We start from the raw sequence: 16,600 nt of genomic DNA, 5'->3' as shown, positions 1-16,600 counted from the left end.
GTTTAAATCCCAATAGAAATGAAAATTGGATAGTACGAGAGCACAATCGATGTTTTATACCTTGGTTTAAGGATCATATTTATTCAAAGTATTATTCAGATCCCGCTTCAATAACAGAAAGGTTGAGATGCTTAGCATATGGTCCAAGTTTCCATGTTTTTTCTTATAGCGCATACGCGATTAATGGATACACATTTTATACCAAAGAACAAGATGATAAAAGTACTATGCAGAATAATGGTGTCACCGTGGTAGCTGAAGCAATGCACATATCAAGTGTGAAGGACTTAAACCCCAAATTTGCAAATCTGTCGTATTTTGGTGTTATCGAGCGCATTTGGGTGTTTGATTATGAGAAGTTTCAGATTCCTATATTTGGTTGCAAGTGGGTTGAAAATAATAACGGCATTCGAATGGATAAGTCAGGATTTTTGCAAGTGGATCTTAATAGGGTGGGATACAAAGATGAGTCTTTTATTCTAGCCTCTCAAGTTAGACAAGTGTTCTATGTCAATGATCCGAAAAGTACGAAATGGTCTATAGTTCTTTTTTCCAACAAAGTAATTGATGAAAACACTGGAGATCAAGGTGATATTGATGTTGAGATTGAATCGTTTACCAGAAATGATCAAGATGAGAATATTATATCAAATGATTCATATATTAGAAATGATCATAATGAGGGTATTTGGATCAATCCAACCGTCCGTGTTGTTAAGAGACATGTAGAACATATTCCAACCAAGAAAAGAAAGAGAACTTAGTGAAAAAGGTACAGGTCAAATGATTTTAATTGTTTTTTTTATTACAGGTAAAATGACTTTTATGATTTTAATTGTTTTTATATTTGTCATCTGATTTTAATTGTTTTCTTTATTATAGGTAAAATGGCTATTATGAAGTCAATCATTCGTGCAAGGGGCAAGGGATACTTGAAAGTATCAATTGATATTTGTTTAGATGGAGATGTTCCATTGTCGTCAAGCCTCATTCGCGTAGATGATGATGCTGGATATTTGAAAGTATCCCTCTACGACAATGGAACATGTCCATCTAAACAAATATCAATTCTATCTTCAAAAGATAAGGGACCAAAAATATAAGGGGATTACGCAGCAAATCGAGTCAGTTGCATCAAAAAAAAAGGTATAAACACAATTATATGATATTTATGCATAGAAAATGTTAATTCTTGATTTTATACTTCACCTAACTAATTTTATGATATTTTAGGTTCATGCTATTGATATTGAACAAAAAGAGGTTGTTGCTAAGAAGACTGCTGCTAGCAAAAAAAAACATACATCTCAGAGATGCTTTTGCTACTTAGTTTTATTTCTTTTTAAGTTATGAATTGGTTGTATATTTAGAATCTTTAGAAGTTAAACGATTATATATCAGTGGATTGTTGTATATGTATGGATTGTTGTATATAAGGCTTGTTGAATGCAATGTGTGAAAAAGGGCTTCAAATTATACAGTTTTGGGTGTACTGCTTCAATATACAGGTTGTCTAAAATAAATAAATAAATATAGCGCTTTTTAAAATAAAAAATTTAAATAACCACCCACTTTAGAGGGCGCTTCCCAAAATAAGCGCCCTCTAAACCCTTTAAATTTCCACTTTAGAGGGCGCTTTCCAGTAAAAGCGCCCTCTAAACCCTTAAAAGTTTCCACTTTAGAGGGCGTTTTCCAGTAAAAGCGCCCTCTAAACCCTTAAATGTTTCCACTTTAGAGGGCGCTTTCTTTAAAAAGCGCCCTCTAAAGTGGCCCTTAAAGGGCTTAAAGAGCCACTTTAGACAGCGCTTTCACCAGGAAAAAAAGCGTTGTCTTTACCTATGCCAGCGCCAGATTAGAGGGCGCTTTAAAGCGCTGTTATAGGCCAAAAAAAGCGCCCTCTTTTCCCTTATTTGGCGTAGTGTTTTTGGGGGATGATGATGTCCTGACCCCATCTCATTTAGTTTAATTTTTCATAATTTTCTTGATTAATTTGCTATTTATTTCATATTTTTTAAGTTGACTTGAATTTGCAGTTGACTTCTTTATGATTGATGTTTGACTTAGGGATTGCTTATGGCAATTGAAGAGATCTTTTGATCCTCCCTTGTTCATCTCATATGCCATGTATTATAGGCCTTTCATCTTGATTTTATTTGATCCTTACATCATTTCCTGATTAAATTATTCAGTGAACCCCTTTTGTGCATATTTTCATCTGTCTGATTCATCTGTCATTTGTTATACTTGTTTCTTTCATCCATGCTTCTATTGTTTGATTGTTTAACATGTTTATACTTCTCATGCATTGTCTAATGCTCCATTATTTCATTCTTTGATTCTTTGACTTGATTATACACTTGGTTACTTATCTGATTTGATTGATTAACTGTTGCCTACTTGTATGATGTATGAGGCATATATTCTTATTGTTTGATTGCCATGAACAATCCCCATTCATAACAAATGTACCCCTCTCCCATGAAGTGTATAATGTTTATTCTTTCATTCTTTATTCATCTGTTAATACAAGAATTAAAATGAACATCCGATAATCATTTCAAAACAAGATCAAAAGCTCGATCCAACGTCGAGTAATCATTTTCAAAACTTAACAGAACCAGCACGTATTCATCCATCCTTTTGTAAGTCGATTGTTTCATGCATCACCATTTCTCTTGTAAGTCGATTGCTTCAGGCATCGCCATCTACCTGTAAGTCGATTGCCTCAGGCATCGCCATCTACCCTTATCCGTGACTCCTCTCCTCGCTCCATCCGTCGACTCTTATTCCATTTAGGTAGCACCCATTAGGTAGAACCCTTTGTATGATAACATAGGTAGAATCCCCTTATTCATTGCATGCTAACATTAGGTAGATGTTCCCTTTTGTAAATCCGAACACATAGGTCGACATTGCATGACAACTCTAGGGCAGAGCTTCCCCACTTTTAGACCTTTCGTGCGTCTCCGATCTTGTGGCATGTCAGTCCGTTCTATTGCAAAGAGGTAACTGCCTAAGACTCGATTCAGCGAGTTGCGACACCTACTGCTAGGACGTTGAACACATTGCCCACTTTCCTTTGACACAACTGGTGTCCTCTTTTGTAAGTCCATGTTCAGATGGCCATCCTTAACCCCTAGTTAGGCGAACTACGACAACTCTGATTCTCATGTTCAAATGAGATACGTAGGCACGAGATGCGATGTCTTGTCGAGTTTTGACTGGCGACTAACAACTAATCCTTGCTTGCTTTCGCCCTTGCTGCGGTCCTTTTCTCTCGCCCTCGTTGCGATCGAGACCTTCCCTTTCTCTTGCCCTAGTTGCAATCGAGACCATTGTTCCCGTAGTTAGTTGGACTACGTTTTGCTCTGATTTTCATTCCAGATGAGATACGTAGGCATAAGACGAGATGTCTTAGCGAACACACTTCTCTTTAACCCGTAGGTAGCCGAGCTACGAAGACTCTGATTCTCATACTCAGATGAGATACGTAGGTAGTAGATGCGACATCTATGCGAGTCATTTTCTTTTGACCCTCTTTTAGTAAATAGTACCTTAGATATACACACACCCTTTAGACGAGAACAACAAGAGTGGATCCCGTAGAGTACTACAGATGCGTATGGGTGCTAATACCTTCCCTTCGCATAATCGACTCCCGAACCCAAGATTTGGTTGCGAGACCTTGTCTTTTCCTTTTCCTTCAGGTTTTCTTCGATCTTTTCCTTTCCCTCCTTTGGGATAAATAAAGAACGGTGGCGACTCTTCTGTTTTTCTTTTTCGCCGGTTGTTTTTTTTCGCACCAGTTGCGACAAAGGGTGACCTCCTGCTGTGCTTAACACTCTTGAGTTTTATTTCAGTTACAAATCCATCAACGGTCGCATAAGATCATTTAATTAATTCAACTGTCTTGTAAGATGGATAACTTCCAGTTATCAAATGATGTTGGAGCTTAACATTCTAAGGTTTGAATATGATTCGAGCAGTAACTTGTCAAGATAAGATCGAAGGAGTTGCGATGTAGTTCGAGCCCCAAAGTGGGCATTAGTACGCTATATACAATACATTTAAAAAACAAAATAGCAAATAACTCACATAAAATTTACTATATTTCATTTAAAATTAATAATTGGTTAAAAAATGGATTTTTTTCTTGTTTGTTACCATTTATTTTTTAATGCATTAATAACATCAATAACATATCTATAGATGTTTTTGATTGGCTGCATTTTGTGTTAAAACACTTACTGTACTTAGATGTCTTAACTGATGTCATGACATGCTTAAGTAGTATGTTGCAGGATTAGCTAATACAGGATTTATTGAATGTCAAACTGAATGTTATGACATTCATCCCTGACAGCAGATACTGAATTATAGGCTAGTTAGTTTTTCTGTTATAGTTCAGTATTTATTTCAGGCTGTTTTTCATGAGACTAACAGACCTAGCATATAGCCTATTGTCTGGATGTCAAACTGAATGTTATGACATATATTCCTGACACCATATGCTAAAGTGTAGGCTAGTTAGTTTTTCTGTTATGCTTAAGTATTTATTTCAGGCTGTTTTTCAGGGATCTAACAACTGAGCTAAAATCCAGGAAACTAACAACTATGCTAAAATTAAGAGACCTAGCATATAGCCTATTTGTTAGCACCCTAATGTGTGGAAATTAGGTTAACTTGCTTGACCTTAATTTTAGGAAATTCAAGTACAAGGCCCAAGTGTTGCATTATAAAAGGATGGCAATCCTACTTTCAGCAATTCAGGGGTTCGAAGTGTGAAGAAGCAAATACATCGTTGTATTTCCTTGCTGTACTTTTATTGTGTCTTGTATTAGGTTGAATTTGTGAGCCAAGCAATTATCACCTAGATGATTGCATTGGACTAGGGTGTTCATTGAGTTGTAATTGTTGTGTCACTTTAAGCTTTTAAGCGTGAGTGCTGTGTTTCTTGATTAAAGCTTTTAAGCACAATCAAGAGTTGTTTGAAGTATAACTTCACCACTGACTTTAAACTTATTAAAGGTTGTAATCACTGTTGTGATTGAGGGGGAGTGAGTAGGAACTCTGGTCTTAATTTAGATTGAAATTGCATTGGGTAGGTTTTAAGTGATAGGATTAAATAGTTGGTTTCAGTCCTGAATTAATACCTCTTATAGTGGATTTCCTCCCTAGCTTGGTAGCCCCCAGATGTAGGTGTGTTTGTCACCGAACTGGGTTAACAATTCTCTGTGTTACTTACTGTCTTTTACATTCTGCATACATTACCTGTCTGCACAGAATTGGATGTCATAACATCCTGTGTGACATCGATAGTCTGTTACTAGAATTTCAATATCTTTATGTAAGAAGATGAGAAAATGATTTCTCATAAAATTTACTACAATACTTTTTCTCCAAAGAAAAAAATTAATAATTCAAAGAAAAGTTTATTTTAAAGTAAATAATTGATTAGACAATAATCGTCGTCATGCTAGCAAGAATAAATGATCTCGTGAATGGAATATTTCCAACGATGTTTATGGTTGGATTCTCTTTGTATTTCATGGACCATTTTCGTCGAGTATTGGTGGGTGTGATTGATCAATTGAATAATTCATGTTTTTAGTTATTTTTGAAGATCGAAAGATGCTGGGTGAGGGTGCACATTTAAAAGCTCTGACGATTAAATCAAATTATAATTGTAAGTATGAGGGTTAACTTTAAAAAGTATCTACTTGACACTCATTTGTAGTATTAATTTTATAGTGATATTTTTCATATTTAAGACCCTATGATATTATGATAGTTTTTCTTACCACACGGTACATATGTTAGATGATCTTTGAGAGTAGGATGTGGATGTCTCCATCATCGTGTTAGTTGTGACCGATCACACCTCTCGAACAAACCAATATAAAGATTCTTTGGTACTATAAATTTCTTCAATTAAAACTATCCTTGTGGGGCTTATGTTTATGAGTCTAATAGTTCTTGTGTTCCAAAGTGTCTTGGAAGTGTTACCAACCACTATTTTATTTGATGGCAAGGGTGACCTCCTGCTGTACTCAACACTCTTGAGTGTTATTTCAGTTACAAATCCATCAACTCTCTCATATGATCATTTAATGAATTCAACGGTCTTGTAAGATGGATAACTTCTTGGTATCGAATGATGTTGGAGCTTAACATTCTAGGGTTTGAATATGATTCGAGCAATAACTTGTCAAGATAAGATTGAAGGAGTTGTGATGTACTTCGAGCCCAACGGTGGGCATTAGTACGCTATATACAATACATTTTAAAATGCATCCCATTGCTCTTGCCACCCAGCTAATTTACCATGAGCATCCACTAACTGTTGCTTGACTCGCCTCAACTCAGAACTGGATGACTCAAGGCTTCGTCTGTCTTCCTGAAGAAGTCCACCTCCACAGCAAATTTCCTCTCTGCTTCCTTTTGCAATCTGACGGCTTCCCCCTTCTGATATTCTGCCTCCTGGAATTGATGCATACAGTCTTGCAACTTCTCACTTAACTCTGAGTTCTTGGTTTGAAGTCCTTCCATGGCACTCTTCAACTTGTCGTACTCCTCTCGGCTCACCATTGTTGACTGCTCAGGAGTAGGTGGATACAAAGGTTCTTCAATAGGGAACGGCAGACCAAACTCTTCGACTCTTCCTTGAAGCCACTCTTCATACCGAGGGTAAGTTCTACAATCTCCTTTTCCAAGGACGGTTCTTCCTCTCTTGATCACCTTGAGCCAGGCCTCAGGTGCCTTACGGGATACCGTCAAATCAGGCGAAGAATGGAAAAACAGGGATTGTTCCACATCCTTTTCCAAAGGCGGAGTTCTTAAAGCATATCCAAACTGTCTAACTACTAGAGAAGGATTATAGTTGATTCCTCCTCTTCTTCCTACCAACGGAACATTTGGGAAGTTCCCACAACTATGAATAATATCTGCCCGAAGCAAGCTCCGGTCGGACCACCAAGAAATATCTTCAGCTCTCAACCCCATCAATCTCTTTGACCAACTCAACGAGTCCTTGACATTAACGAACACTCCTGATTTGGGTTGGTGAGAACTGAACCACCTATAAAACAAAGGCACACAACAATTCAACAATCCCCCTTTTTCTATTCTTATTTCTGTGGTGCACTGAATGAAAGAAATCTCCTAGCAAGGTCGGTACTGGATTTCTCAACACGAAGAGGCGTATTGCGTCCATGTCCACAAATTTGGCAACATTAGGGAACAAGACAATCCCATACACACAAAGAGCCAATACAGCATTGAAACCCCTCTGGTTACCGTCTTCTAGCTTCTTCTTTGCTTCTCCCAGTAAGAAACTCAGATGAAAACCACTAACCTCTCCCTTCTGACACATATTAGCCTTCCAGACTCCTCCAAATATGTGGCTGAAGCAACCATGCTGAGATCGGGCAGAAACTCAGAACTGTAGAACAATAACTGTGACCTGATAGGAACTCTGAGAAAACTGGCAATCTCCTCCAGAGTAGGGACCAAAATATAATCCGGGAATGTGAAACACCTCAATGGAGGGTCATAGAACTGTAGCAGTGTGAATAGGGCGTCATGTTGATCTTTGGAAAGAACCGTGACGAAACTTAGAATCAGACCGTAATCCTCTCGGAATCCTTCTAGAGAACCAGGATCCATTAACTGCATCAACTGTTGGATGAGCTCCAGACAGACCATCGGAAACTTGTAGGCGACAAGTCTCTTTCTGCCAATATCCATCTTAAGAGAACCAGAAAAACTCCGACTGGAATCAAGAAGAAGATGTAAACCCCCTTGAAATGGATAAACATGTGTTAAATGATATGAATGCAAATGATGTGATGATGTGAATGCAGTGCAGTGGTATGTCAATCAGGATTGCTGTATCTGCTTGAATATCTGTCGGGTTACACTGTCTGAAGAGAAAACCACTGAGGAATATAATACAAGATCAAAGCTCTACTCCAGAAAACCGGGTTGGTTGGAGGTTAAGGTTTCCTGAATTTAGCCCGCCCCTCACTGGTAGGTTCTAAGAACAGAAGTTCGTCAACTTCAGCCCTTCAGTCGCGAATAATACGTTTACCACTGAAGGTTTGGCATTATTACGGGATAAAAGACCTCCACTGACTCCCCTCAACAGGACATCCTAAAGCAAGTTCCCAGTCTCGGGGTCCTCGGATTGATCAGCGAGAATGCGCCCACCAGAGCTAACATAATCACGTCTCGGAGGAGAGGCCTCGACTGAGTTCTCGGGAAATGGTCACCAGAGTCGACGATTTCTAAAGGAACATCATGTCGTTACGGAACATCCGTAGGACATAATATATCCAAGAGAAACCTCGTCTGGGTGTGGTTCTTCACGAACGACTTAACGTAGCAACATGCCACGCAAGCCTCATGATTATCCACTCTAAAACCTGTGTGTGCACTCAAGCCTGGGTAATGGGCTTATCTCTCATAGAACACCCCATCCCAACAAACAAACAACAGCTCCAACAGATACAGCAGATGAATGCAAGCAAGTAAGTAAATAAATGTACAAAAGCATGAACACCCAATAAACAAGAAATCACACGAGCTAGGAGGGACTCGCTTAGGGAAGATGGACCAGCAAGAGGTCAACTTCTCATGTTCCCCAGCAGAGTCGCCAGCTGTCGCAACCTGAAAAATACAGTGCGCGAAAAAAAACAATCGGCGAAAGAAAAAGACAGAAGACTCGCCACCGTGCGTTATTCATCCCAAAGGAGGGAAAGGAAACGCTCGAAGTAAACCTGAAAAAGGAAAGGACAAGACGGGGTCTCGTAACCAAATCTTGGGTTCGGGAGTCGGTTATGCGACGGGAAGGTATTAGCACCCTACGCATCCATAGTACTCTACGGGATCCACTTTTGTGGTTCTTGTCTAAAGGGTGTGAGTTTACCTAATGTGTTTATTTACTAAAAAGGTTAAGAGAAATGACTCGCGCGGATGTTGCATCCACTACATACGTATCTCATCTGAATATGAGAATCAGAGTCTTCGTAGCTCGGCTGACCTATGGGTTGGGGGATGTGTGCTCGCTAAGACATCGCGTCTTATGCCTACGTATCTCATCTGGAATGAGAATCAGAGCAAGTCGTAGTTCGGCTAACTACGGGGTTATGGATTGGGTTTTGGACGAACGACGTCACTACGCAATCTACCGGATGCTCGACCTTTGGAGACTTACTCGCCTGTAGTAGAAGGAGTAAACATGTTGCTTTGGGTTTTAGGGTTTGGGATGCTCGAGGGCAAACAGGCAGTCCTTGACGAAGGAACCGCGCTACATGTGGGGATATGAATACAAAACACAAAACATGTATCTCAAAGTAAAATGCCACCAAGGGGCTCAAACATTGCCTCCTATCGAGGTCTTCCAGCTAAGAAAGCGATAAAGTACGAGAAAAGGAAAAAATTACCACACGGATAAAGATCCGAAGTTACAGCAATTAAAGGATTAGCAACCCTGAGATCTCTCCAGCTAGACCATCAAAGAAAATCAGTCAATACGATTAATCAGGATAAACCTCCGGATGGTATCCCTGCAAGAGTATGTGAGCCCTCACGAAAACTCAACAGAAAGGTTAGACAAACAAGGTGAAATCCAGGGAAAACAATGTCATGGCAACACAAAGACAGGTTAGAGAAACAAAATAGGGTAACCAAGAGTTGCCCCTAAATCAAAATGTAACCACATGAATAATTCCATCAAAATTCACAAAAAGCTCACAAAAAGCAATCAAGGGTAGGAGGCCTAAACCTCTTGTCAAACACATGCATCAAAAGGGTATCAAATTCACCCATAATACCTCATACATTTAGAGCATTCAAATTAAAGGCACAAAGATGATGGATATATGGCAAACCTGATTGGAGAGCTTGATTGAAATTGAGTTGCACCCGTGAGGTTTACAAAACAATCTTTAGGGTTTATGTGAGGCAAAGGTGATTCTGTGCAGTTGAGTTCCCTTCAGGGTTTGGAGGCTGCTCTGAACTCTGTTAGTTCTTCTCTCACTATCTTTTTCCTCAGGGTTTTGTTCCAAGGAAACCTCAGAGTATTTTGCTTCTTCTACTGAAACTTCAGTATTTATAGACTGATTTTCGTGGGTAGTGGGCTCAAATGAGGGAGACCCAAGTCCAAAAAAATTTGTTATATTTTATTTATTTATTTTTAACTTCTTTTTTTTTTTCTTTTTTTTTTTTCGTTTTTTTTTTCCAGGAAAAATGAAGGGTAAATTTTGGGGTATTACAAGGATGCACATTTAAAATCTATGTCGATTAAATCAATTTAAATTGTAAGTATGAGGGTTAGCTTTAAAAAGTATGTACTTGACAATCATTTGTAGTATTAATTTTATAGTGATGTTTTACATATTTAAGACCCTATGAAATTATGATAGTTATTCTTACCACACGGTACATATGTTAGATGATCTTTGAGAGTAGGATGTGGATGTCTCAATCATCGTGTTAGCTGTGACCGAGCACACCTCTCGAACTGGCCAATATAAAGATTCTTTTGTACTAGAACTTTCTTCAATTAAAACTATCCTTGTGGGGCTTATGTTTATGGGTCTAATAGTTCATGTGATCCAAAGTTTCTTGGAGGCATTACAAACCACTATTTTATTTGATGGCAAGGGTGATCTCCCGCAATACTCAACACTCTTGAGTTTTAATTCAAGTACAAATTCATCAACTGTCTCATAGGATCATTTAATGAATTCAACGGTCTTGCAAGATGGATAACTTCTAGTTATCAAATGATGTTGAAGCTTAACATTCTAAGGTTTGAATATGATTCGAGCAGTAACTTGTCAAGAAAAGATTGAAGGAGTTGTGATGTAGTTCGAGCCCCACGGTGGACGTTAGTACGTTATATACAATACATTTTAAAAACAAAATAGCAAATAACTCACATAAAATTTACCATAATTCATTTAAAATTAATAATTGGTTAAAAAATGGATTTTTTCTTGTTTGTTAACATTTATTTTTTAATGCATTAATAACTTCAATAACATATCTTTATGTAAGAAGATGAGAAAATGTATTCTCATGAAATTTAATACAATATTTTTTCTCCAAAGAAAAAAATTAATAATTCAAAGAAAACTTACGATTATTTTAAAGTAAATAATTGATTAGACAATAATCGTCGTCATCCTTGCAAGAATAAATGATCTCATGAATGGAATATTTCCAATGATGTTTATGGATGGATATTTTTTTTTTGTCTTTCATGGACCATTTTCGTCGAGTAATGGTGGGTGTGATAGATCAATCGAAGAATTCATGTTTTTCGTCATTTCTGAAGATCGAAAGATGCTGGGTGAGGGTGCACATTTAAAAGCTTTGACGATTAAATCAATTTAAATTGTAAGTATGAGGGTTAGCTTTAAAAAGTATGTACTTGACACTCATTTGTAGTATTAAATTTATAGTGATGTTTTACATATTTAAAACTCTATAACATTATGATAGTTATTCTTACCACACGGTACATATGTTAGATGGTCTTTGAGAGTAGGATGTGGATGTCTCAATCATCATGTTAGTTGTGATCGAGCACACCTCTCGAATTGGCCAATATAAAGATTCTTTTGTACTAGAACTTTCTTCAATTAAAACTATCCTTGTGGGGCTTATGTTTATGGGTCTAATCGTTCATGTGATCCAAAGTTTCTTGGAGGCATTACCAACCACTATTCTATTTGATGGCAAGGGTGACCTCCTGTTGTACTTAACACTCTTGAGTTTTATTTCAGTTACAAATCCATCAACTGTCTCGTAAGATCTTTTAATGAATTCAACAATCTTGTAAGATGGATAACTTCTAGGTATCGAATGATGTTGGAGCTTAACATTCTAAGGTTTGAATATGATTCAAGCAGTAACTTGTCAAGATAAGATCGAAGGAGTTGCGATGTAGTTCGAGCCCCACGTTGGGGTTAGTATGCTATATACAATACATTTTAAAAAAAATAGCAAATAACTAACATAAAATTTACTATATTTCATTTAAAATTAATAATTGGTTAAAAAATGGATTTTTTCTTGTTTGTTACCATTTATTTTTTAATGCATTAATAACTTCAATAACATATCTTTATGTAAGAAGATGAGAAAATATATTCTCATGAAATTTAATACAATATTTTTTATCCAAAGAAAAAAATTAATAATATAAAGAAAACTTACGATTATTTTAAAGTAAGTAATTGATTAGACAATAATCATCGTCATACTTGCAAGAATAAAAGATCTCATGAATGGAATATTTCCATTGATGTTTATGGATGGATTTTCTTTGTCTTTCATGGACCATTTTCGTCGAGTAATAGTGGGTGTGATTGACCAATCGAAGAATTCATGTTTTTAGTTATTTCTGAAGATCGAAAGACGCTAGGTGAGGGTGCACATTTAAAAGCTCTGACGATTAAATCAATTTAAATTATAAGTATGAGGGTTAGCTTTAAAAAGTATGTATTTGACACTCATTTGTATATTAATTTTTTAGTGATGTTTTATAGATTTAAGACCCTATGACATTATGATAGTTATTCTTACCACACAGTACATATGTTAGATGATCTTTAAGAGTAGGATGTGGATGTCTCCATCATCGTGTTAGTTGTGACCGAGCAGACCTCTCGAACAGGACAATATAAAGATTCTTTTGTACTAGAAGTTTCTTCAATTAAAAGTATCCTTGTGGAGCTTATGTTTATGGGTTTAATCGTTCATGTGATCTAAAGTTTCTTGGAGGCATTACAAACCACTATTTCATTTGATGGCAAGGGTGACCTCCTGCTGTACTAAACACTCTTGAGTTTTATTTCAGTTACAAATCCATCAACGGTCTCATAAGATCATTTAATGAATTCAACGGTCTTGTAATATGGATAACTTCTAGTTATCGAATGATGTTGGAGCTTAACATTCTAAGGTTTGAATATGATTCGAGCAATAACTTGTTAAGGTAAGATCGAAAGAGTTGCGATGTAGTTCGAGCCCCACGGTGGGCGTTAGTATGCTATATACAATACATTTTAAAAACAAAATAGAAAATAACTCACATAAAATTTACTATATTTCATTTGAAATTAATAATTGGTTAAAAAATGGATTTTTTCTTATTTGTTACGATTTATTTTTTAATGCATTAATAACTTCAATAACATATCTTTATGTAAGAAGATGAGATAATGTATTCTCATGAAATTTAATACAATATTTTTTCTCCAAAGAAATTTTTTAATAATTCAAATAGAACTTACAATTATTTTAAAGTAAATAATTGATTAGACAATAATCATCGTCATGCTTGCAAGAATAAATGATCTCATGAAAGGAATATTTCCAATGATGTGTATGGCTGGATTTTCTTTGTCATTCATGGACCATTTTCGTCGAGTAATGGTGGGTATGATTGATCAATTGAATAATTCATGTTTTTAGTTATTTTTGAAGATCGAAAGTTGCTGGGTGAAGGTGCACATTTAAAAGCTCTGGCGATTTAATCAATTATTGTCTAATCAATTATTTACTTAAAGTATATCTTAACTTTTTCTTTGAATTATTAATTTTTTTCTCTGGAGATTTTTTTAAAATTAAATTTCATGAGAATGCATTTTCTCATCTTCATACTTAAAAATACGTCATTGTAGTTACTAATGCATGAAAACATTTAGGGTAACAAACATGAAAATTACAATTTTTAACCAATTATTTATTTTAAATAAAATATAGTAAATTTTATGTGAGTTATTAGCTATTTTGTTTTTAAAATATATTGTATAAAATGTACTAACGCCCACCATACTGCAAGAGGACTGGACTAGTCTTAGGTTGAGAGGAACCAAGATATATTGTGTGTCTCTTTATTTACTTTTGCTTTTACATTCCATTGTGCAATAAACTCTGAAGTCATATTCTGATCTGATTCAGACTCTTACTTGGATCAGAATTTGAGCTTGACATCTTAGGTCTTGAAACAAGTTTAAGAAAAAGAAGTAAATTTTACCATACACAATTCAACCCCCTTCTTATGTATATTTTTCTCACCTCCAGTTTCCACTGATGCATGTTGGTTATTTAGTTGTGTTGATGTTAATGACTTTTGTTTTCGTGACGAATGAAGGTTGTGTAGTGTAACAACTCGTATAATATATATCTAAAATAATATCATACAAGTGTTAAATTTTGGTACTATCACAACATAAGTGCCTAATGGCATCAATATATACACATGTCCAAACTAAAAACATCAATGGAACCTGTTATACAATAAGGCCTAAACAATAAAAATCTAAGAACTATGTGCAATATCTTCATTGCACACAACTCGACATCGGAAGATCATGATAAACAACATCCCTTGAAACATCCATAACAGCTTCTCATAGATTTAACCTGTAAGGATTACCTGAAAAATAACAACAATAATGGGATAAGATAATAATCTTAGTGAGTTCTCCTATCCTATGGGTCCACTCGGCTCTACAGGGTTTCTAATCAATATTCAACTCATATCCAACTCAAGTCAACAAAGAAACAAAGACTTGAGCGATGGGGAGACTATCTCGCAATTATATGGCAACATGCGTCTGAGTTCTCATAACTCAACCACGATCATTATTTAGATCACGGCGCATCAATTCCCGAATGGACTTACGTCTAAGCCAAGCCTGGTTCATGCATGCTCGTATGATTCGACTTTCGCGGTGGATATCGGGTCCTCTATGAGGCTTAATCCCCAGTTCAAGCGACCGTCACCCGTATGGGACTCTAACCCACCTAGGGTATCTTTCACCGTATGGGACTCTAACCCACCTAGGTGTCCACCTTTCCCCGATGTCCGCCATGGTTGGGGCTCAAACCCAATTAAGGCTCGAATCATTGGTCCCATATCTCAATGCTTACTCATCTAAGCATACCAATAGAGATGTGTACCACCACAGAAAACACACATTTTGAATACATGATCGGTTCCATAATCATTGGTTCCACGAACCATAACAAAATTCATCAATCATAGGTGACTTCATTCACCACAATACACAACAATAACATGGCATGTTCCATACAATGCGTCTCATTCTCAATCATGGCAATAATTCGTCCACGACCTCCACATAATCGTCATACGAATGAATACCGTATTCTCATACATATATCACACATGTTCCATAACCTAGATTATCTTTCTAAGTTATTAATCAAGTTATTCTCCTAGGTTTCCTCACTCATCTTTGTAAGGTTTTTAATCATGTAATTTCACAATTAAACATATCAACAATGTTTAACATTCATCATAATATAATTCATAGAATTTGTAAGACACATAATATACTATAACATGGTATAATAATTATAGTCTTTTTCGTTATCCTTCTAACGCATCCGTCTGCGTCCAAAACGGAGTTATAATCCTCAATTAATTCATTAATCTATCTTAATCAAGATTTAGATTAACATTTATTCATTGCATAAGTAATCAACAACAAAATCATTGACCTAGTGGTAAGGCTTGTACAATTCGAAGAAAGTCCAGGGCTCAAGGATTTCTCAACCTCATAAACACATGCTCATAACAACAAAACAACCATGTTCAATCACAACAACACCATAATCATAGAAGACATGGTTAACTCATATTTCATGAATAACTTATATTTTTATGAATTCATGTGATTAACCTCCATAACTTCAACAACAAAACACATCAGCATCAAACACTCAAGAATCACAACTTCAACAACAACAATATGATATCAACACATATCGTGGATGAGAAGTATGAACACAACAAGTTCATCACAAATTCACACAAATCCTAACCCCCCAAACATAGGTTATTTTCCCCCAAATGCTAAATCTATCTAAGAACTCACCTTGGACACGTGGAGATGGTGAGTAGAAAGTGGTGACGATGATGATGAAGATGACATGATGATGGTGGTGGTTTCCTTCCTCTTCTTCTCCTCTTTTCCTCTTTTCCTCTTTCTCTCCTCTTCCCTTTCTTTCTTTTCTTTCTGATAACTCTCTCCTTCTATCTTACCTACTACCTCTCTTCTTATCCACTTCTTCTTTTCTTTCTTTCTACACCACACAAATATATATATATATATATATATATATATATATATATATATTATAATATTAGATAGTAATAAAATATCCCAATTGATATTTTATCTTCCAGTACCAATGGACCAATTATTAATGTTACCAAAAATGTCTTCTCTTGTACTTATTAATATTGCTCTGTCTCTTTTATTAATAATTAATCTCTTCAGGGTTCACTGGTTACTCTATTGGTCCCAATTGACAATATTTAGAGCACATAGGAGCTCCAATTGTTACAACTAACAAAAGATAGAGTACACAGGAACTCAATTGATCTCAACTGACAACTAATTGAGCATTTAAGGGAATATGGGATATTATATGTAGCAGTCGAAAAGCATGAGAAGAAAAATGAATTAGGGTTCCCTGATAACCTTTGTTTCTATTTTAGTGAGTTGAATCCAGGTGGGCCAAGCCCAACCCGATGTCAACTCAAACTCGTGCC

Source organism: Lathyrus oleraceus, chromosome 5, assembly GCF_024323335.1.
Source record: "Lathyrus oleraceus cultivar Zhongwan6 chromosome 5, CAAS_Psat_ZW6_1.0, whole genome shotgun sequence".
NCBI classification, from domain to species: Eukaryota; Viridiplantae; Streptophyta; class Magnoliopsida; order Fabales; family Fabaceae; genus Lathyrus; species Lathyrus oleraceus.
Note: the sequence above shows the minus strand (reverse complement) of the source record.